This window comes from Nanorana parkeri, unplaced genomic scaffold (assembly GCF_000935625.1).
Source record: "Nanorana parkeri isolate BGI_ZX_2015 unplaced genomic scaffold, ASM93562v1 scaffold2063, whole genome shotgun sequence".
NCBI lineage: Eukaryota > Metazoa > Chordata > Amphibia > Anura > Dicroglossidae > Nanorana > Nanorana parkeri.
Genome location: NW_017308331.1, coordinates 112,634 through 135,998, shown reverse-complemented (window position 1 = coordinate 135,998; position 23,365 = coordinate 112,634). Strand labels below are relative to the sequence as shown.

Here is a 23,365-nt window from a genome sequence, read left to right as displayed (position 1 = left end):
GAGCATGTGTTATCTTAATAGACAAACCGACTTTTGGTGCAGAAAACCTGATTAGGTGTAAACTGGCAACATGTCCATATATCATTTGATGAAATGTACATTTTTAAAAAAGAGCAACATCATAATGTTGACTCACTCATGTTAACCTTGGTTGGTGGTATTGATACCACCACAAAATGACAATTCCCTTCTTTGCAGGTCACAGGCATCATTGGTTGCTAAGACCCAAGCAGCCACACAACATCATTGGTTGCTAAGCTGCCACTGATGTCCTAGCAACCACTCATCCACTGTCAGCCATCATGTTTCAAATTGTAAATAAGCTGGCAGGCATACCTGGATGATGTCAGTGACCAACTATGGCTTGGCTGCATAGCGCCATTGCTTGCCATCAACATGGCATCACCCAGGATCCCTGGCCGGCAGTCAGCCAGAAATTATGTCATGTGTGGCAGGAGTGGTTTTTGGACATCAGGGGGCATTATTATTTTTTTTACATGATGGGACCTTATTGTTTTGGACATCATATGACATACATTTTTGGACATTACGGGATATTATTATTACTTTTTTTTTAAATAAAGGACTTTTTGTATGATGTGTGTCTGTGGTATTTACTAGTATGTATGGTATGTTCTGCTTAGACCTTGAATAGAGTGCACACTTTCTACACTGCCAATAAAGGTAAAAAAGTAAACAGTGCCTTGTGTAACAATGCAAGGCATCACTGCCAACCAGAGGGCACAAGTCACACACTAAAATTGACCTTTTTAGCATGCAAGTGATGTGATGAGACCCTAATGGATAGCAAGTGTATCTAAGTAAACAACCCCAGGGTAAGAGAGAACTGCAAGAGTGATTAGTGTTTTAAAGTGAGAGACTTTAGGTAAACAAGTGTTCTCACTGTAAGGCACATCTTGGAAATTGTGACTGTAAGAGGAAAGCTGCGGGAAAGAAAATGAAGTACAGTTGAAAAGTGTGTAGTGCTAAACCAAAGAAGAACTTGCAGAATATGCAATGTGGATATGCAGTTGCCAAAAGACATGTGCACCGGGAAAATATTAGTTTCGTTTTGATACGGATTTTGCATTATTTCGTTTTTCAGGACTCCAAAGGTCCAAAATTGAATTTGTTTCGGGATTCGGATTTTTTTTTTTACAGTCTGCAGAAGAGGAAAAAAAAGTGTGAGGTTCCCCCCCAATTCATACCAGACCCTTTAGGTCTGGTGGGAATGGTAGGAGGGGCCCCCCCAAGTTAAAACTAAAATAAAAAGTACGTGGGGGTTCCCCCAAAAATCCATACCAGGCCCTTTAGTAACCCCAGCCCCAAAAAATTGATGGGGGGAATGTGGGGTCCCCCCTAACATTACTACCAGACCCTTGATCCGACCACAGGCCCGGCAGGACAGGAAAGGGGGGGGCGATTGAGCGTCCCCCTCTCTGCGCTATACCAAGCCACGTGTCCTCGGCATTGGGAGGGTGTCCCCATGCTGATGGGGACAAGGGCCTCTTCCCCACAACCCTGACCCGGTGTTTGTGGGGGTCTGCGGGCAAGGGGGCTTATTTGCATTTGTGTACCCCTTTAATTAAGGGGGCACCGAGATGCCGCCCCCTATTCCTTTAATTTAAAAAAAATGGCTCCATCGATGTAATCCAGCACCAATCACGATGCATGATTCCCCCCGACCCGCTGAAATAAAAAAAGTCCCGCCGCAAAATTACATTCAGCCCGATGGGCGGAGCGAGCTTTGACGTCACTGCTCATTCCGCCCATTTGACATTCTCCGCTGTCAAATGCTACATAGCATTCGGGAACTCCCAAATGCTATCCGTGAACTCCCGCATGCCTCACAGACCCGAATGGCATTCGGAAACTCATGAATAGCATTCGGGAGTTCCCGAATGCTATGTAGTATTTGACAGCAGAGAATGTCAAATGGGTGGAGTGAGTCGTGATGTCACGGCTCGCTCCGCCCATCTATATACTTTTGAGCAGGAATGTCATTTTGCAGCGAGTTTTCGTCGGGTTCGGACGGTCGTCCTGCGGCGGGACTTTTTTATTTCGGTGGGTCGGCGGGCATCGTGCATCGTGATTGACGCTGGATTACATCAATGGAGCCATTTTTATTTATTTTTTATTAAAGGAATAGTCAAAAATTGGCTCTTTTAAATGGTTATTTTTCAATTAAAGGATTTTATCAAAAGTATGGACTTTTATTTTTTTTTCTAATGTCATTTTGCTGCAATAAAATTTTCTCCAACAAACAAAATTTCGACCAGACTTCCACTAACGAATTTCGGAATCAGAAATTCGGATTCATTTGCATTTGTCATATCTGTAATTTTGTCAGAATTTCGATTCGGAACTAAGCGAATCACACATATAGTTGCCAATAGAGTCTGTGTAAAACCCAAATCTCCTTACAGAAAAACAATGAAGTAAGTAGATAATTAAAAAGTAAGAAACTGAGAGACTAACCTAAATACACAGGTACAAAAGTTTTGGCTTCAGTTGCAAGCGTTTTTGTGTTTTTTAAGAGTATAATGGGCCTCAAATGGCTACCGAAGGCCAGAGAAGTCCTTGTATAAAAAGTGGCCCCTCATTACCCTTCTTATTTTACATTTTTTGTACAGAAAGAAAACAAGTACAGCAAAATAAATACCAAAAATAAGTACCAAAAATGCACAAAAAAGGAATTTAACAAAAATACAAATAAAGCAAAATTAAATAAACTAACTTAATATAACCCCCACTGCCAAAATAAAAATGCACACACCTTCTTAATAAAATGAGAATTTTGCCTAAACAATTTAGTGGACTTGTTTTTGCAATTGAATAATTTTTTTTTTTTAAAAACTCTCTCCTCATCCCTAATTCTCAGATATAAGAATTTCCAATAAAAAGAACTGGGTTGGTCTGGCACACTACACTAAAGCAATACCTGGACTGATGAATAAATGACCATGCTTCAGATGGCTAATCAAAATAATACAATTTGATTAATTTAATTTACATAGTTACATAGTATTTGACGTTGAATAAAGACACAGGCAAATCAAGTTCAACCTTTGTGTGTCTGCGTGTGATTGTGCATGTCTGTGTGTGTTAATATGAGCTCCGGTGTGGTGTAGTTTTTTAAGAGTACCTGTACCCCTGAATGTTACGGTCTATGAGGAAGGTATCTAAATTATTTTTGAATGATTCAATACTCTCTGCTGATACCACTGCTTGTGGCAGAGAGTTCCAAGATGTACCCTCTCTAACTGAAAATAAGCCTCTATGCCCCTTGTGGTTAAATCTTTTCTCCACCAATTTTAGGTGGTGGCCTATAGTCTTTGTTATGGTGTTTAAAAAGTTTATTGCTGATGTTGCCATCACCACTCAACATTTTGTACATCAAATTTTGTACATCAAAATCATGCCCCCTCTTAATCTCCTCGCTTCCAGCGTGAACAAGTTTAAATTTAGCAACCTTGTCTCATAGCTTTGGTCCTCCATCCCCTTAATTAGTATAGTTGCACTTCTCTGGACTCTTTCTAGCTCAAGGACATATTTTCTGTGGATTGGTGACCATCCACAGTCACTTGTTGGTGCTGGCTAAAACTAAATTACTCTGAGACGTGTACATTTCGTTTTATTCTGAATAGATGTTCGTATCAATTTTGTTAAATTCGGACATTCGGATGCATCCAAATTTACAAATTTGAATGAATCCGAATGGTCCTTTAGTGAAAATCCACATTTAAGTTAAAAAAAAACTAAATAAGACATGGGGGTAGCATTATGGGCACGGTTATGTGACTTTGCTCCAAAACAAAAATTCAGACGGATCCAAAATCCGAAGAACAAAAAAAAATCAGCATTGATCCAAAACAAACTGAAGCAAACTTTTTGCGGGGGTTACATGTCTAATTGCTCTTCTGTATTTTTGTAAAGTTAATAGTACTTTTTGGTTGAGAAATTTCCCTTCTCAGCAAACAGTGACCCTGAGTAAATATGTAGCACCTCCAAAGCTGCCTTCATCCACTCCTCAGTTACAATGAGGCTAAATACACATAAACAGAAAAGAAAGGTGGCTCTAAGAGTATTGGCAGTTGAACAAATAAAATTATTCATATTACTGCCAATACTCTTAGATGTGCCTTTTCCTTTCTGGTTATCCTTTGTATTTGTTTGACACTTTTACTCCACATCATATGGTAATTTGAACATAAGTGGGGAAAAAAATTTACAATCTCAGCAAGACCAAGGGCAATTTTATATTATGGCAGGTTTGTTAATGTAAGTCAGTTTTATATATAGTTTATCACAAAAGAGAAACTACAGGGAAAACAATTTATTGTTTTCATTTAAACTTTAATCAAGGATCATTAAAAGCATATACAGCATCGCTTCTCGGCCTTTTGGCTAAGATCAAGTGTAGTATCTGTTCTTATCAGTTGTCGGGAATTGAAAGTCTGCTGTCGCCTAAGAGGGGTGGATGGACGGACCAGTAGATTCCTGGCGTAATTGGTAGGGAGCCGGATGAGGTTCCAGGCCCTCGGAGATTTCGACCCTAGTTAATGGGTGGGCTCCGGCGGAGGAATCTCTGAAGGTGAACTATCTCCTGATGGGAATGGATACGAAGCTTGGTCGAGGCTAGAGGGTTGGGGGCGGCAGAAGCCCGTGGTGTTGTGCCCCCTGGGGGTGGCGTCCCAGGGGTGCTCAGGAAGTCACTTGGGTGTGGGATCCCACATTGACTCACTGATCACTTGGTCACACACCACCTTGCATTTTCTGCACATCGCCTCTTGGACAGGCCCTATGGCTAGTCCGGGGCAATTTTTTGGCACTCGGCCACTAAGGCCTGTCAGCGTGGTGCACTGGCACTTTAGTATTATTTATGCACTCCATGCACGATTTGCACGATTGGCTTTTTTTTAAAGCTTTTTGACCCACAGATGCTGAAGGTGCAGGTTTCTTCGGGGCCTATTCCGGATGCTGGGAGGAGATTCTGTGCCTCGAAAGGGGTTCTCTGTCTCCTCCCACCCAGGAGGAGGGTTTCTCTTCGGGAGATCCACCCTGCCAAGTACTGTGAGGGACCTGTTTCGGCAGGTCCCCGAAGGAAATGGTCCATCGGCCTTCGGGTTGGTGGGCCAACAGTCTCAACCCCTGTCAGGAGCCTTGCCCCCCCGGGGGGTCGGGAAAGTAGGTCCCTTCTTTTGAAGGACCTTGCACCCTTGTGCACGTTTTTGTGTGCTGTGATTTCACGGTTCACTTTTTTTGTTCACAGGGGGAAGTTTGTTTTGATGCACGTCCACGGTCTTCGAAAAAAAAAATCAAAAAAAAAAAAGCATATACAGCAGGATACAACTGGACATTGGCAAGCACATATCCCATGTGAAATTCTTATTTACTTTATGACTGGGACCAAGAAAACAACTAACGCATAAAAGTTAGTGTGTGAATAAGAGCAGTGGGAGTAAAAACATAACTCTTTCTTGTGGTAAGTAGAACCCTGGGGGTTGACTTTCTTTATATGAGCTCCACTAAAAACACTGATTTAAATATGAGATCTTTTTTTAATCCAGTTTTCTTATATGTTTGACTTTAGGACGTCATTTTATCTAAACATTTAGCTACAGAGATAACATTTTTCTTTTAGTAACATATTTCTCTTATATCTTTCTTTTATAGATTGGACTGAAAAAAAATATATATAAATTATCAGCTTTTAATGAGTGATATTAGGCTAAAACAATGGCAACTGCAAAAAAATAACTTTAAACAAGTATACTGGTGATTTGTTATAACTGTCCCACTTTAAACAACAACAAAAATGTACAGTCAAATACAGAATACAGACTGGTAATGCCAGCCAATACAATTTATTTGTATTATTTATATTTATGACCAATCAGGTTATGGTGGCCTATCTATCTATCTATCTATCTATCTATCTATCTATTTCTGTATCTGAAAGTATATCAGTTTGTGTGATCTCCCCTGGACTGCTCGTAAGTCTTACTATGAATTACAAAAAAATACATGTCAGCCTATATTCATTCCACACATGATCCTACAAAAATAGTGATAGCTCAAACACAAATGTGGCTTGCATAATATTAATTATCCTCTGAGTTTGGTCCAATAAACAATAATTTTTTTCCCACAGCAAGTATTGTTAGACAAAGTTTTGCTACTTTACACAGTAGATGTTTTCTACATTTGTTATGACTAATGAATGAGCACCGACAGAAAAACAAATCTTGATTGCAAGAAGGCAAACAAAAATATATGCATACTTTTATATACATATATGAAATGAAGTTGATAAAAATAGACTTTGTGACAGTTGGGAGCCAGGATAATTTCAGACAATGTTTTTCATCAAAATTTGTGAATACATGAATGAATAGATGAATATGCAATTTTGTGGATCAAGTATAATTGTTCAGTGCAATGAATGTCTGAGCATAATCACTCATTGCAACCTGCTACAGTAGATTTCAATTACATTCCATTTAATTGCAAGCTATATGAGGTTTTCCCTAGATAAATCTTGGCTTAACTTTTTCAAATTTAACATGAGGGAAAAAGTTATTATTTTTGTTAGTTTTTGAAAAGCAAAACAGTAGATGTTTTTGAGCATAATGTTACATAGTTACATAGTATTTGAGGTTGAATAAAGACAAGGGTCCATTGAGTTCAACCTATGATTCAATGCTCTCTGCTGATACCACTGCTTGTAGAGGGGGGTTCCACAACTTTACTGCTCAAACAGAAAATAATCTTCTTCGACTTTTGTCATTAAACCTTTTTTGCTCCAATTTCAAGTGGTGGCCTCTTGTCTTGTTTAGTGAACTTACAGGAAAATGTTTATTACTGATAATATGTGGCATTAATCAGTTTTTACATTACAATAATGTCCCATTGAACGAGTTATTGGCCTTCAACTTTGTTGTAGACTTGTAGTTGCTCTTCTTTCTCTTCTTCCAGATGCTTTCTATAAGGCCAAAAAGGGCCTGCTTTTTTTTCTCATGGCAGCTAGAATGGGGATCCCTAGGCATTGAAGATCATTTACCTCCTTGTTGAATAGTTTTCTGAAATTGATCACTTGCAATGTATGGAGGAGTTGACAGCCCTTCTTCATAATAGATTAGAAGCCTAGAACTTTACTTAAACTGGATCGTTTTTACTAGGTCTAATGATTTCTCAACCTACTTGCAATAGAAATGGTTTGTGCCAGCACAGTTACATTCTGACCTTCATGGCTGCTGCCCATTATTAGGCTTTCCTATTTTCTCACTTCTCTTTTCTCCACCTTCTTTTCTTTGTTCTGCTTTAGTTCCCCTGCTCTGCTTTTTTTTTTACTCCCCCTCTTACCCAACCTCTATCAGGCAAAATGAAATTGAGATTGTAGCTTTTAGGTCACTATACAGTATATGCGGACATGTCTTTTCAACATAATTGATGTTGCTTTTGCTATATTACATTACCTGTTTTAACTATCTGTATTACTATTAGTCTTTGCATGCCTCCATATTCCTGATTTTGGCCTTAATATGTTATGTTCAACATTTTTTGTTTTTTTTCTGAAGACTCTAATAACATTCTACTATCTAAAAAAAATGTATGTTGCCTCTTTTGCTATCTTTTTTCTCCTTAGTGCAAGTAAGGAGGGTTAGTGTTAGGATCAAAGGGAGGGTTAGTGTGATGGTCGGTGTTAGAATACAGGGTACAGGGAGGGGGTTACTGCAAGAGTTACAGAGTTATTCACAAAAGGGTGAAGAGTTTGGAGAAGGCAGGAGAAGTGAACAATCTAGGACAACATAGCTGATTTGGAAAAATTCTCCAATTCATCTCACTTTCCAGTTCAGGTATGTTGTCCTAGATTAATCACTTCTCCTGCCTTCTCCAAACTCTTCACCCTTTTGTGAATAACTGTCAGTTTTAGGATTACAGGAAAGGTCAGTGTGAGGATAAGAGTTAGAATTACGGGGAAAATTAGTGTAAGGGTTACAGGGAAGTTTATTTTGAGGGTTAGTGTTAAGATGGCCATACACTAGCAGATTTCCGAATGAATGTTCATACAAAAGATCTTTCTTTACCAACCGATATTGCCACCAGACACTTGCAAATGTTGATCAACTTTCTTCAATTTTAACGTTCGATTTTGGAATGAATGGAGTTTCCTGAACAAAAACCACATTCACTGTTAGATTTCCGTTCATTTGAGAAAAACATTCCATCCCTTTCCTTAAAGTTTTTTGATCACTACAGTCAAAATCGATTGCCGATTTGACCCCCATCAACTAATAGAAAAATGAATGAACATTCTTTCATATGAAAATTCTTTCGAAAATCTAAGCAGTGTCTGTTTCCACACAGTAATCAGCCCTGAAGAAGGGAACACATCAGAATACCAGCTAGAGCTACAATAAAATATCATACATGAACAAAGAGAAGAATGCTTCTTCCATGGAACTTGCTTTAAACCAGGAACCCCCAGCGATGTTGCAGTGTATAAGCAGCCATTCCAAAAAGCTGCGTGAGCTATAATAATGGGCTGCTAATGGGCAGAGAGTTAACTTGCTTTATGTAGCATGGTGGCGTAGTGGTTAGCACTTCGGGTCCCCAGTTGAAATCTCAGTCAGGACACTATCTGCAAGGAGTTTGCAACTTCTCCCTGTCCTTGCATGGGTTTCCTCTGGGTACTCTGGTTTCCTCCCACACTCCAAAGACATCCTGCAGTGTTAATTGGCTCCTGTGTAAATTGGCCCTGTATGTATTGATGTGAGATAGGGCCTTAGATTGCAAGCTCCTTGAGGCCAGGAACTGGTGTGCACTATGTAAAGCACTGCGTAAAATTGTCGCCACTATATAAATACAAAATAATAAATAAATAATACAAACGCAGGGCAAACACACACACACAAAATGGGTAATCCTTGATAGTTTAGTAAGCTGCATTTCAGATGTAATAATTTTCCTGCCAGGAGTTTAGCTATAATTACATTTAATCTTAAATATGTTCAATTCTGTTTGTTTTGTGCAAAAGTTCCCCTCTTCAAAATAGCCCGGTCTAGATGAAACCTTAAACTTGACAGTGTGATTCACCCTTCTCTGTGTACACTGCAAATACTATATATAGTAAATGTGATGTGACTTGATGTGAATGGTTAATGTCCTCTGTATTATATGGTGATATAAATAAGTAATAAAGACACTAAAAAAAAGCCAAGAAGAAAAGTGCTGTACGTTTATTGGAAAGTTCAGATCTCATAATGCTGACAGAAGAGGAAACATACAGCCTTAAGTGACACCTTTTTTTGGTAATGAAACACATTAAAATTTCAGGATTTCAAGACAGCCAAAACTAATTTAGGCATCGTATAGCCCCTTGCTGTCTCAGAAACCCGCAGTTTTCAGCTACACAGCTGACAAAGGTATTGCTTAGTAACAACACGCTTCTATACTAGACATGTGAATAATACAATGTTGGTATAATGTTCACACTATATAAATATATATCTTCTATGTATGTATAAATATGAATCTTATAATTTCTTAAGTAAAGGTTAACCCAAAATTAATTTGCTAAAGCACTGTACAGCATAATTAGGTGCCATTTTTTAAATAAGATAACATTTCCACCATTGCCGCTGAGGAATTGGATTTTCTATCCTTGTGCATGACCTTTAGGCATTTTTTATGTCCCTTGGTGATACAGTTCAGTCCATCTGCATGCATTTTTTTGTAAAGAGGTGCTGATGCACATAGGTTAGATATGTATGAATGAAAGGGGCCACTTGCTGTATCTGATAATATCTGTATATTATTATGGTAATTTAATATTTCCTCATATTCTTCTCATAGAATTTAGACAGTGCACATCTGTGTCTAAGGAAGTAAAGTGAGTCTGCAAAATGGGTCACGTATCACTGTGCACTATATATCTCCCAATCATCTTAGACACAATGTACAATTATCAGTACTCTGCATGATCTGGTTGCAGCTCACTACTATCTGTATTAGCTATGTTATGAAGGGAGCCAGCGCAGGGTTGTTGTTTACAGGAGTACAAATGTGAATATGCATGGAGCTATATATTTTATATATGTTTTATGAAAAACAAATGTTATGACATTTACGTATCGTTCTATACCTTTTTCCCATAACAAAGTAAAAATTCACATGATCTACTCCTTTAGTAAACAAATCCCTATTTCTTCATGAAGATGGCTTTATGTGCAGTGGCACAGTCATAGTGGAAGAAAAAAGGGCCATCCACAAACTGTTGCTACTTAGTTGTGCACACATTTCTGAAATGTCTTTGTATGCAGTAGCATATCTTTGTATTTTTTACATATCCTTTGATATAGAAACCTAAAGTCTCTAGTTAAAAAATGTTGAAATACTTGCACTTAGTGTGGACTTTTACTCCCTTTCACTAAAAATAACATTAGCATTCAGCTCTGCATGCTGATATGAAATCATCTTACATTCATTAAATAAATAAACATATTTTTTGTTTTCTTACAAATACTGTTTTTCCACTTCCTGGTCCTCTCAGGCATTAGTGATGCAGACCTTTCCTAAGTGATGCATCCCTTGAAGGTTACATCAGCAGTGCATTGCTGGGAAATCTCATCTGTATACTGCATAATCTCACAAGACCCCAGGGAAAGGCATTTTTACCTTGAGCTAATGTGCATGGTCACATGTCCTAGCCACATGTCCTAGGGGTCTATTCACTAAGCTGCAGAGGGCAGCCGAATGAAAAACCTACCCCAAGTGAAGTGAGCCGAACACTGTTCGGCTATTCACTTCAGGCGTATATGGCTGACTTCAGCCGTACATCGGCTTGCTTCGCATGGCTTTGGGTCGGCCAAACATGCTCAGCATGTTCGGCCGAACCGAAGTGCAGAAGGAGTTCAACTCAGCTGATCCAACATCTGGATCGGCTTAGCAGAACCTCCGGCAGGCTACTCGCTGCTGTTCGGCCTATTCTTATAGATGCCGAACAGCAGTGAGTGAATAGCCGAATGCCGCTGAGCAGCATTTGGCTCAGCTGTTCTGCTCAGTCCCTCAGAGGGACGCTGATATCTCTGCAAGTGGCCGGAGCCAGCCGTAAGATCACGTCTGGCTGCGCCCAGCTGTCAGAAGCTTCGGCCAGCTTTGGCTTTCAGCGCGGCTCAGCCGAGTCGGCTAAGTTTGGGAGCTGTACGGGCTATTGTGAATAGCCTGTACAGCAGTAGTTCCAGGAAGTAAAGGGATATATATTAATCTGCCCTTAGTAAAATTGGCCACTGTGAGAAGAATATACAAAGAATAAAAAGCCTGCAATTATCTATAACATTTCTAAAGGTGACTTTGTTGTCATGTTTAAGATAAGAGTAAAGCTCCTCTTTAATATAATGTCCCTCGGAGAGCAGAGAGACATCAAAGTAATACAAAAATATGAATTACTTTCAATTTACCATTGATCTGCATATTAATAGTGCAATATTCTTTAGATAACCTATTGCTGTTTTGGTATATCTTTGCTAACTTTTCACAACTGAGATTTTGCTTCTTTTTATACACAGACCCCAAAGTCTTAGGTGTACTCTATTAACATCCAGGCATTCCACTTAGTCACTTAGACATGTATGAAAGCTTGGTTCTTATTCACTGTGATGTGCTCTCTTCTTTCTGCTTCCCATCAATAGATTCCAGGCTATAAACTTTCCAGTTGTTACAAAGCAGATAAAGGAGAAGATGTTACAGAGGTCATTAACGCCTAATGTGCCTTTCCTCCTCAATAGATAACTGTCACTCTGATTGCAAAGGGATACTATAAAACATTTGGTATTGACTCCACACAGAGTATGCAATCCTATACATATATACATGTTTATCATTGCTGTTTCCCGTCACCGTAACCATGCAGTTTAAACTCGCAGGTGGTTTTATTAAAAAGCAATGTCGATATGAAGCCAATAATTTCATAAGCTGTACATTCTGCAGTCTGAAAGCATTAGGATGAACTAGATTTCACCCCTTGAACTGATACACACTCATACTTCACAAAGGCTCAATGGACTAAAATCATCAGTGATCCATCTAAAAAAGAGTATTGTATTGCTGGGAATGATCAATAAAATCTAGATTAAATATACTGCATTTCAGAACACGTGTTCCCTTGCTGATATAAAAGTTGGAGGAATTACAAAGTAAAATAAAGCAATGGGACATATATGTTCATTCTTCTGAAATAATTATCTAGATATAATGCTGGCAGATGGGAATTTAAAGAAAACCTGTCATGAGAGAAAAACAAAGGCTGCCAAGGTTAAATTATATCTAAAGCCAAAACTTGTATTCATTTTGGATGGAAGAAGCAATAATTAAAATTCCTCCCAGGTTGTTTTGCAATCTATGTGCCTTTTGTAAAGAGTTTTCTTCAATTCCTGTTCTGTAGATACAACAGAAATGGAGAGAAAGTATCTTCAATGTGAGAGAATTCTACTCCTAGACATTTGTCAATGGAAAAAGTGGCCCCATTGGGAGATTTCCCCTCTATTCCTGCATCAGTGACAACTTCCATTTTTTTATTTTCTGTCACATTCAGTTCCTGTGACAGTGGTCACCATGACAAATAGAGAGAGTGTATCTTCACAATGGGGACACAGGCAGTAACAAACATTCCACAGCTCAGGATATAGTAAGAGCACAACATCAATGGTAGTAGATTTCAAGATGATTAATTTATTTAGTTCATTAATCATCTTGTAGCCCTGATGGAGGGGGTGCTAGAGCCCAAAAAATACATTGATTGTTGTATCTTATGTTGTGTTGATATGTAGTGATTTATTTAATCATCTCAGACTCTACTACCATTGGTGTGGTGCTCTTACTACATCCTCAACTCTTGGACTTTACACAGGGTACTATATCTGTTCCCTGCCTTATTAAAGCCTCATCAGGGCCATTAAGCTGCAGTAAATGGATTTGACTTTGATAATACAAGAATTCAATAGTGAACAAACCAGTGCCTCATATCATTACTACCCAAGTAATAAAGACGTAGGTAGGGGGGTGTAATACCTCACCACTATATTCAAAAAAGAAAAGATTTAAATTTGCCAGTTGCCCAGTTGTCCTGCTGAATCTATGGTTTTAATATTCAAGTCACTTTCCCTGAACAAGTGGGCAGATCAAGATATCTGATGTCACTATGACTTCATTTGCTGCATTCTTGCTCCAGGACATTGATTCAGAATGTAATCCAGCCAGAGGGTTAAGCATGACAGCCAAACAACCAGTATTTCAGAAGAAAGTTGGGATTGGCAGCTCACATATCGCTTCCATGACAGGTTTTTCATTTTAGGTGGATAAGCATACAGTTTTTCATTTTAGGTGGATAGGCATAAGGCAAAATCCAATAAGTCTCACCAGTTCAAATATTATGTAATTTTAAAGTGAAACTAAACTCAGGAGTTAAATCTTAAAAACGGATTCAAGTACCCTAACTATTAACAAAAATGTATCTTATTTGGGCATCACTCAGCTGTAGATTCTCAATCAGAGGATAAACATTAATTGAAGGTGGATTGGCCTTTTAACTTGGCAGCAGGCTGCGAGCTAAAGTAGAATACCAATGTTCAAGGGAGGAGGGTCTCAGTGCCACACCCTTAATATAGTCAAATGTTCAAACTATAAGACCTCCAGCTGTGATCAGATGGAGGCCACTAACCAATGAAGGGGTTGTGTAGGCAACAACCGACCTTTAAAATAGCATTAGAATAACAACGCTTTATTAGAAACAATAACATCCATAAAAACATTACACGGCCATATTGGCCTCAGAAACGTTCATCCAATTACATGTATCTTGGGTCTAGGCTAAAGTGCCAATTGGTATTAATCTCTTTTGGCTAAACAGTAAGACAGCACTGTGTGGTTAAACATTACTCCCTCAACATTACCAGAGTGATCTGAGCTCTTATTTGCTCTTCCACAACAAAGGGTCAGTTCACCCTAAAGTGCTATTTTAGCTTTGTTTGGAGCTTAGTGGAAAAAATCACCATCTAGACCAGGGGTAGCAAACCTCCGGCCCTCCAGCTGTGGGGAAACTACAAATCCCATGATGTATCTCTCTTCGGGAGTCATGTCTGTGGCTGTGAGAATCTTGCAATGCCTCATGGGATTTGTAGTTCCGCCACAGCTGGAGGGCCGGAGGTTTGCTACCCCTGATCTAGACTCTTCTATCAGTTTATGGGCTCCTGAGGGGTAATCTCCCTGCTGTAGTTGCTGATCCTGTTCCCATTTGACTAAGGATACATGTATGCATATCTAAATTTGTGTGTTTTCACCTATTCAGTTGATTCTCCAGAAAATAAATTAAAAGCCCCAAAAGGTGATGGCAACTACCAAAAGCTAGACTTCAGGCTGATGTAAAAGATACAAATAAATACAGCTGTGTTTTCATTAATACATCCTAATTTTTTTTTATATTAACAGTGTAAGCACCTGAATTGATTTTGTATTACCCTCTTGCAGTCACCTGCACAGTCAACGCAGCTTAAAGAGGGGGAGAGAGAAGCAACACAAGGAGCCAATCAGGTGTGCTGCAGTGCAAAAAACTTTCTGATAAGAGGAGAGAGCAGTGTGACAGCCAGGGGGTGATTTACTAACCTAAACACACACACACACCAGGTGTGTGTGATTTTCACACAGCAAATTGTATTTATCAACCAAAAAGTCTCTAAAAGCATATTTCCACTAATGCCATATATGGAAAAATCATGCACATGATGCATATATAATGCTGCTTCACAGTTTAGACAAAAATGGTTAGCTCATGCATTTACATTCCTGCATTCATCAACGCAAGCAACATAACATAGAGCTAATTTACACCACATTACCTTGCAATTATTTGAAGGGCTTTGAACAACACACCTGCTGGGTGTGTACACACTACAAAGGTGTTTCGATTCCTCCCATAGATCATGCTGGGAGGGAACACACTACAGAGGTGTATACACGTTCGTGGTGTGTTTAAAAGGTTAGTAAATCAACCCCTGGATGAGCTCATCAATAAGCTTCTTCCCTTTTCACTGTTCAGTCGCAGGGTAGGGGGGTTGAAGTGTCTGTAAGTTAAACTGAAACTGCAGCAGAGACACAGGCCTTCCTCTGCTAGATAGGGCTATGCTGTGAGTCAAAGGGGTTGATTTACTAACCTTTTAAACACACCAAGAACGTGTATACACCTCTGTAGTGTGTTCCCTCCCAGCATGATCTATGGGAGGAATCGAAACACCTTTGTAGTGTGTACACACCCAGCAGGTGTGTTGTGCAAAGCTCTGCAATGAATTGCAAGGTAATGTGGTGTAAATTAGCTCTATGTTATGTTGCTTGCGTTGATGAATGCAGGAATGTAAATGCATGAGCTAACCATTTTTGTCTAAACTGTGAAGCAGCATTATATATGCATCATGTGCATGATTTTTCCATATATGGCATTAGTGGAAATATGCTTTTAGAGACTTTTTGATTGATAAATACGTTTTGCTGTGTGAAAATCACACACACCTGGTGTGTGTGTGTTTAGGTTAGTAAATCAACCCCAAAGTGTGTAAATCTCAGGATGGAGGTAGGGAGAGGTAAAACAGCTGTCACATGAGAATTCCATCTGTGTATTTAGCTGTTTGCTTGAGTTCAGCTTTAAATGTGAATGTTATTCCTTTCTTTTATTATCATTATTAACATCTTAAGAAAAATATATGGTAACTATTGTTTATTGTCCATTTAATGTGTGCATCTCTGTAGACAGCATAATAGTGGCATCATAATAGCTTTTTAAGAGTACAGGTATTGATTGTAATTAATTATTTCTGTTTTATTATAGCTGTGGGTGGAGGTCCGATATTAATAAATCTTTATCAACAATAATAACATGCATTTAATTGTTGACAATGGTCTACTAGATACTGCAGGATTCTGCTACATTGTCTCCAATCATTTTTACTTTTTTGATCACCAGTATTTTTTCCACTTTTATATGCCTTTCCTAACTTTTGATAGCGAAGATCTCTTGTGCCCAGAACTACTACATGGGTATTCTGAGCCTTAATACAACCTCAGTTGTTTCTTATATCTAAAGATGTAACTGTCATGAAATATTAAGGAAGTGCTTTTCAATGCTTTTATTGTCAATCCAAAAGCACCAACCCAGATTTTATCACCTGGATACGAGATATGTGAAAACTGAAAACTGTTTTGTTTATATTAAGCTATAATTTCAGACTCATGTTTATATAAGAAATCATTCTCCTCCGATGACTATTTTTCTAATATTATTAAACCTGAAGTTTCAGCCAAGCTTCATAAAGGAGGGTGTAAATGACCTACAGGTATGGCAATTACATTAATCAACATTTCTAAAAGCTCCACTTTGTTTACCGACAGGGGCCTATTGACTGCAAAGGCACTTTTTTTTAAAGGTGAACTTAGACTTTAAATCCTGTTTGTTTTTTTCAAATTACCGTGAAGGTTTTCTTGCCCAAAATAATCAAATAACGTTTACTTTATTTACTTTCAAAGAAGCATTAAACGTTATTCAATTGTACACTATGTTTCTAGGGCTCTGCAGCCGGTGGACACTCGTACCCAACATAACAGAAGCAAGCTCTCTCTGCTAGCAGCAGCAGCCAAGCTCGGCAGTGCTAGAGCAGGTTGAGAGAGAGTGCACTGTGCATACAGAGCAAATGTTAAATGGGGAGAGAGCTTGCTCCTTTGCTGCTGGGTGATAGAGTCCAATGGCTGGAGCGTGCTAGCAAAAGGACAGGATGGGGCAAAGTTAGCTATGGGAGTCTTTTTGGCCAGACCTTGGCGGAAAGTGGGGGGTGCAAATGGCCTACAGGTATATCAACATTATAATTATTATTATCATTGATCAATTAATCATCACCTTTTATTTACCTAACTCGGTCTCATTGACTGCACAATTGCTTTTCTTTTAAAGATCATCTTAGCTTATAACCATTAACCAACAATTATGCTTTAGATACACTTTAAGACTCAACTCCATCCAAGTGACAGAGAAATTAGCTAATCAGTGTTCTGCTTCTCCTTTCACTGTCCAATCACAGGCTGGGAAGAGGCAAAATGTTTAACTGTTACTTAACTGCACAAGGGAAAAATCAGGTCTCCTGTGCTGCCGGGCATGGGCTGTGCTATGTGGCAGGGCAGCATAAATCTCAGAACTAGAAGGACAGAATTATACATTTCTTGACAGAAAACACCCATATACACATTTCAACTTGGTATGTATTTGTTCAATTAAAATAAATCAGGTTTACCGTATATACTCGTTCCGGCCACCTAAATTAGGACCTGGAGACTGCCAGATGACCCCGCTCGGAGCGCCGCTCACCGGAGCAGCTGTGACGCGATTCGGCGAGGTAAGTAAGAAGAAACCTGACCAGCTCGAGACGCTGACTCGAGTATAAGCCGAGGGGAAGCACTTTTCAGCAAAAAAAATGGGCTGAAAAACTCGGCTTATACTCGAGTATATACGGTAAGTAATAAAATGTTTTATAATACAATTCTAAATGATGTAATATATTGGGTGATAAGCTAAACTAGTCTTTGAAAAACAAATCTTCACACCAAGAACTCATACTCACTGTTGCTCAACCAGAATTTGAAAAAGAGATCAAAATACAGAAAATAAATTAATATATAAGAAAGTTACATGGGCTATCGCTCCACCGACTTCTAATGGGACAGTGTATGCATTTGGGAAATAATACATTAAAGCAGGCTCAATATAGATGAGTAAGGTGAACAGAAAGGCACAGTATGAGCAGCTAAGTCTATCTCACTTCTAAAATATTGATCAGATCCACACCTTCTGGAGGTGATGGCAAAAGCAATTATATGTGTGAAGCCTGCATTATTGTTGGTTGGTTTGATTGAAGAATGAGAAAATGGGTGAGAGAGGAGGAAGTGAAAACTAAGAGCCTACAAAATACAAAAAATACATTTGGGTGGCTTTAAAGGAAAGAAGAATATTTCATTTTTCTTGCTTAATGATAAACTATGGTTTGCTGCAAATGTAAAGTTTTAGTGAACTTCATCCCACCTTCTCAGCTTCTTTATTGGTCAGTAAACTTGGTCATCACATTAAAATATCAATAGGAGGGCTTTAGGGCAGGGGACAAAGTTAGGTTATACTGATAATTTTTGTACTTGTGGTTTTCACCGATAACAATCTTTGTCTATACTTTTATGTATAAGCAATTATGAAATACTCATATAGGCCAGGTTTGTGACTGGTTCACTTTGACCTTGTTCACACTGGCTTAATCTTGTATAAGAGCTGTCTGTGAAGCAAGCTGTGGCAAAGTTTTCAGAAGGCTTTTACAAAGCATTTGAAAGCCTTTAACAAGTTAAAAGAAAAGAAGCAACGTTCCTCCTCGTCTCAGGGAAGGAATGAGCTGGGTGCTTGCCACTGGGAGCATGTCCATGGTCCAAAATGATCTCACACAAACAGAAGCTAAGCTCACCACACCGGATTGCGCTGGAATAGTTTATTGAAGCTTGTACCACATCACTAGTGTCCCGCCCAAGGTCCACCGCCTCTGATGCATTTTACCCATTTATAGGCTTAGTCGTTGAGATCTCAATGACTAAACCCATGATTGGGTGAAACATGTCAGAGGGGGCAGACCTTTGGCAGGGCACCAGTGATGTGATACAAGCTCCAGGTTAGGAATGTTACACACAAAACGTAATGGAAGTACTGACTGTGTCTTAAAATAAGCTGTTGGCCAGCTTCAAAAGCCTTTTGATAAGTAGTGCTGAAAGGGACTCTGTCAGGAGAGAAGTTTAGGGGTTGCCATTGTTGGCCTTCTTCTGGATGTGCTAGTTGCCTGTTTGTGCATTGCTTAAAAATTGTGCTGCACTGACCTTGATCATGCACACTGAGTGTCAGAAAAGTGTACATCGTACATCTTTAAGCCCATATTTCCACTTTGATGTAAAGGTTACACCTGACCCCTGACATGTCATACAGCTGAAAAGTTTCCATCATCCCCCTGCACTGGCATACCAGTTTAAAAAACACTGCAGTGTGACTGCAGTTACCAAGACAAACTAAATAATTTGATGTTACATAAAGTAGAAAGTTTGGGTTTTTTTCATCCATTAATGGTGAAATATTTATTTTCTGGAAAATGGAATCTTGCTGAGGAAGCAAAGAGCATTCATAAACTGTTTATAAAAGTTACATGAGATCGGGGGGGTTTGTGCACGGCTTTTATTATTGGTAAACATTCATCTTTACTGCTATTAATATTAAGAGACTGAACATGAACCCTGTTTTTTTGCCAGGAAAACCGTTACGTAGCTCTATTTAAAAAAAACAAAACATATAGTAGATCAAATAGATTCTTTGCATTGCTAAGTTACAAGGTAGAAACATAACTAAATATACAGTATACAGCACAAGCGACGGGCGTTATGGAGCTATACATTAGAACAGCTCCATTGAATATGATTGGCCGGCGACTTCTCGCAACATCGCGTGACAAAAATGCACGATATCGCGGCGGAAATCGTGTGATTTATCGCTTAGTGTGAATGGGGCCTTAAGGTTGTATAAACCCTAACAATAAACTTCCCCTCTGGTCTGTTAAACATACTATTGAATGCACATTTTAAAATCTGTCTAATACTGTAAGTGCACAAAATACCTGTTGATCCTGACAGAACTCTGGTGAGCTAATTGCTTCCCATTCCCATAGATATCCATTGACCAATGGAGGATAGCTCAGTGCTCTTCCGTTTTAGTGGTATGTATGCTCTCGGCACATTTAGAAGGTGGACAGGTGAAACCCCTGTTTTAGGGAGGTGGTGAGATTTTCTATATGGTTAATTTCATTAGTCATAGATATCTATAGATGAATGGAGGGCAGCTCGGTGCTTTTCCATTTCAGTGGTATGTATGCTCTCACCACATTTAGAAAGAGGACTAAGTAGGTTACTGAAATGTTTAGAACTACAATGGCAGTTTAAAGGGTCCATCCAAAAACAATAATGTGGTTGTAAGTGCAGCCTGCAGGGTAAGGTCTGCCCCTGGTTCTTACATGTCTTAGATTTTCCAACAGGGAGATCTCGGCCATTATTCTTGACTCTGTTCCTACCCACTTTTGTGCATTCCAGTACCTTCTGCTGTATTAATACTGTAAAATGAAATACAACAGGGAGTAGGGCCACAGCAGGGATGCAGACCTAGAAACCTATAAAGATATTGTACCAACACAGTCTCTGAGTAGTATAACAAATTGCCTTGTGGTCATACTCTGGCATCTAACAAAACCCTTTAAAGGCAGACAATCAGCCTCTACATTGGGAATCTGTTTGGCAAATCAGTTTTTGGCAATCCACAGAGTCAGCCAAACTTGCTTCTTCAAGTATTAAGCAGAGACCCAGTTGAGAATTGAACAGTGAAAAGAGTTTAGCGGTGTCACCATCTGAATCAATTCACTAATTAGGTTATAAAGTCAGATAAAGTTAATCTTTTTTTTTTTTATCAGCCTGAGCATTCAGATGTCAGACCTGTGGTGCATTGTTATTGGAATTATCCATTGCTGAGAGGTCATACAAATCTGCATGCACATATTAAAGAGAACAGAAAACATTTTTTTTCCCTAAAATGCATCAAGTTCACCAGATTCACATGAGTAAGAAACCTATTTGCTAGGCCACACTTTTCATTATGGCCAAGCACAGACAATGAGATGAATCCAGCTTATCAGAGACAACTGCCGGGGATGGCTAGAGGCATAAAGCCATGGAGCAGTACCACAAAGCTTTCAGACGTGCTAAATGAAGCATTTTAAATAATAATACAGCAAGATATGCGAATATGATATCATCTGTTTTGTATTACAATTTATGAAACAGATTTTCTTGGATCTTTTTTCTAGCTAGAAGAGTCGATTGCAGATTTTGTGAATTCCCCACACTTTTGCACCCCCCTAGTTAGAAATTAAATGACATTGCCTGACATTTTTTGCTTCTGCTGTGGATATTAAGAACTGCTACCTTTTGAAAATGTGAATTTTTAATGAGTTCCTACACCTTTTAAAGGGATGTAAGGCTATTGGAGTATGCAGAGCTCTTGCAACATGCAATGCTTTTATGTATACACAGCATATTTATGCATACCTGACATACAGAGTCTTTTCTGTCATAAAAACCTACCTGCTCGTCATTTTTAAATAATCATCTTTAGTAACACTTTAAGATGGGGTAGCATACTGGTGTGCTTTCTCTCACTTTGTTCCTTGCTGCATATGTCCCAGTATTTGCTCCCATTGGTTTACTGACAAAAAAACACTGGCATGTCTTAAAGACATAGTCCACCTTTTGCTAAAAAATGAATACATGCAACCACATTGCTAAAAAAATAAAATAAAAATATATTTTTTTTTGCAATGGAGCCTGCAAAACATTGCAACTTCATATAGTGCACTGGCACATCACAACATGCTGTTGTGCATATAGTTTAATGAACTGTTGTTATTTTTAACTAAATAGGCACAAAAAATAAAAAAAGTATACACTGTGATGCATTGTAACAATGCACACTGCACACAAACCTAAACATTATGTGCACCATAACGCACACAGTGTTAACAGACCCTTGGTATGTCTTCTTAGCTGCCTAACAGTAGGAGTTGGGGAGTTCTGTATTTCGTGATTACAGAGCTTAGTATCTTATGCTGCAAGAACCAACTCATACTGTGCATTCACCTTGTTATACCTACACTTATTCCAATATAAAAGTGCTGTAACTGTGACTATAGCAGAACAAAATATGTTCCCAAAAGACATCTGTGAAACTTGGTTTACACTGCTGCAGATGGGGTCATATTCAGTCTTTCTTCTTTCTAAAAATACAATTTTGCTTTAAACACGGCAATTTTACTCATAGTCTTTCACATAAAAGAGTTTGCCTGCAACCTGTGCTCATCTCTACCAGTACATTTGTAGTATTACATAGGCAAAGATTTTGTAGTTAGTGCAGCGGGGGTTTTACCTCATGCTAGGGCCCCTTATCAACATTTTATTGCGAACCCAGCATCACCATTAAAATGTAGAAAAAAACACATTTTAGGATTTTACTTTCCCATATAGTTGTTTTAAAGTGTATGTACACCTTGACAATGAACTTTTTTATTTGCTTGGTCTGTTAAATACATTTTTAAAGTGGTTTTCTATATTTGTTCAATCATTGACCAAAAAATACCTGCCAGAAGCCTTGTGAGCTGATAAAAGCTTCTGCTCTGACTGTTATTAGTTAAAGCAGAGCTCAGGGGAAAATTATTATTAACCCTTGCAGTGGGGCTACCCCCACACTGCAACGGTTAACTGGTCGTTTTGGTCTAGGGAGGAAAATGTAAAAGTTATACTCACCTTAACCTTGGAGCCAGCTTACTCTTGCAGGTCTATTCACAAAAGGGTGAAGGATTTGGAGAAGGCAGGAGAAGTGAACAATCTAGGACAAAATAGCCGATTTGGAAGAATTCTCCAATTCAGCTCACTTTCCAGTTCAGCTATGTTGTCCTAGATTGTTCACTTCTCCTGACTACTCCAAACTCTTCACCCTTTTGTGAATAGACCCCTTAGACTGGCCCCTGGAGCCTTGCTTCCCCTCCGCTGCAGCAGTCTAAGGATCCGTGAGTCATCACGTTCTATACATCTAGTGCACTAGATGTGAGGATGCTGAGGGACATGCCATCACTGCAGCGGAGAAGGATAGGGGCTGGAGGGAGCGCTGTGGCAGTGTATAACTTTTTTTTTTTTTTTACTCCCTAGAAAAAAACAAGCAGCCCCTCTGCAAGAGTTAAAAATATATTTTCCCAGAGTTCTTCTTTAAAATTGCTTTTAGTTACAAATTCTCTCCTTCTGAACACACTTCTTGTCCTAGAGTGACAATACTGCTCCTCCATAGATTCAGTACAAGTTAATGGTGTTACCTTAGGGGAGAGGTGTGTTACTAGTAGGTTCACTAGGTAAAATATATAGGAGAAAAGTCTAAAAAAAGAAAACTTATGCCAACTGATCTATGGTAAGATGCAATATATTACATTGTTTGGGTTTTTGGGTTTAGATACACCTCCCTATGCGTCCCTATACCTTCCCTATGGACTTGTAACACTATGGACTAATAAAAGGGCCTTTTCACCTCATGCTATCTATAAAGTAGGTTGGATCAGCATGTTCACCAGTTCCCCCCTATTCCAGTTGATCATATGACAACAGTTCTTGTTATATGGTTCCAGATTGTTGTTATACCTAATAGTCTGGTCCTGTGGTTGTCCAA

General features: G+C 38.9%; 1 protein-coding gene across 1 annotated transcript in view; it reads right to left on the bottom strand.

Annotated features, from left to right (window-relative positions):
- LOC108800543 (CUB and sushi domain-containing protein 3-like) overlaps window positions 1-23,365 on the bottom strand; it is a gene marked incomplete at its 5' end in the record, with an annotated part of 181,987 nt that overhangs the window by 46,136 nt on the left and 112,486 nt on the right. The gene's annotated exons all lie outside the window — the stretch shown is intronic.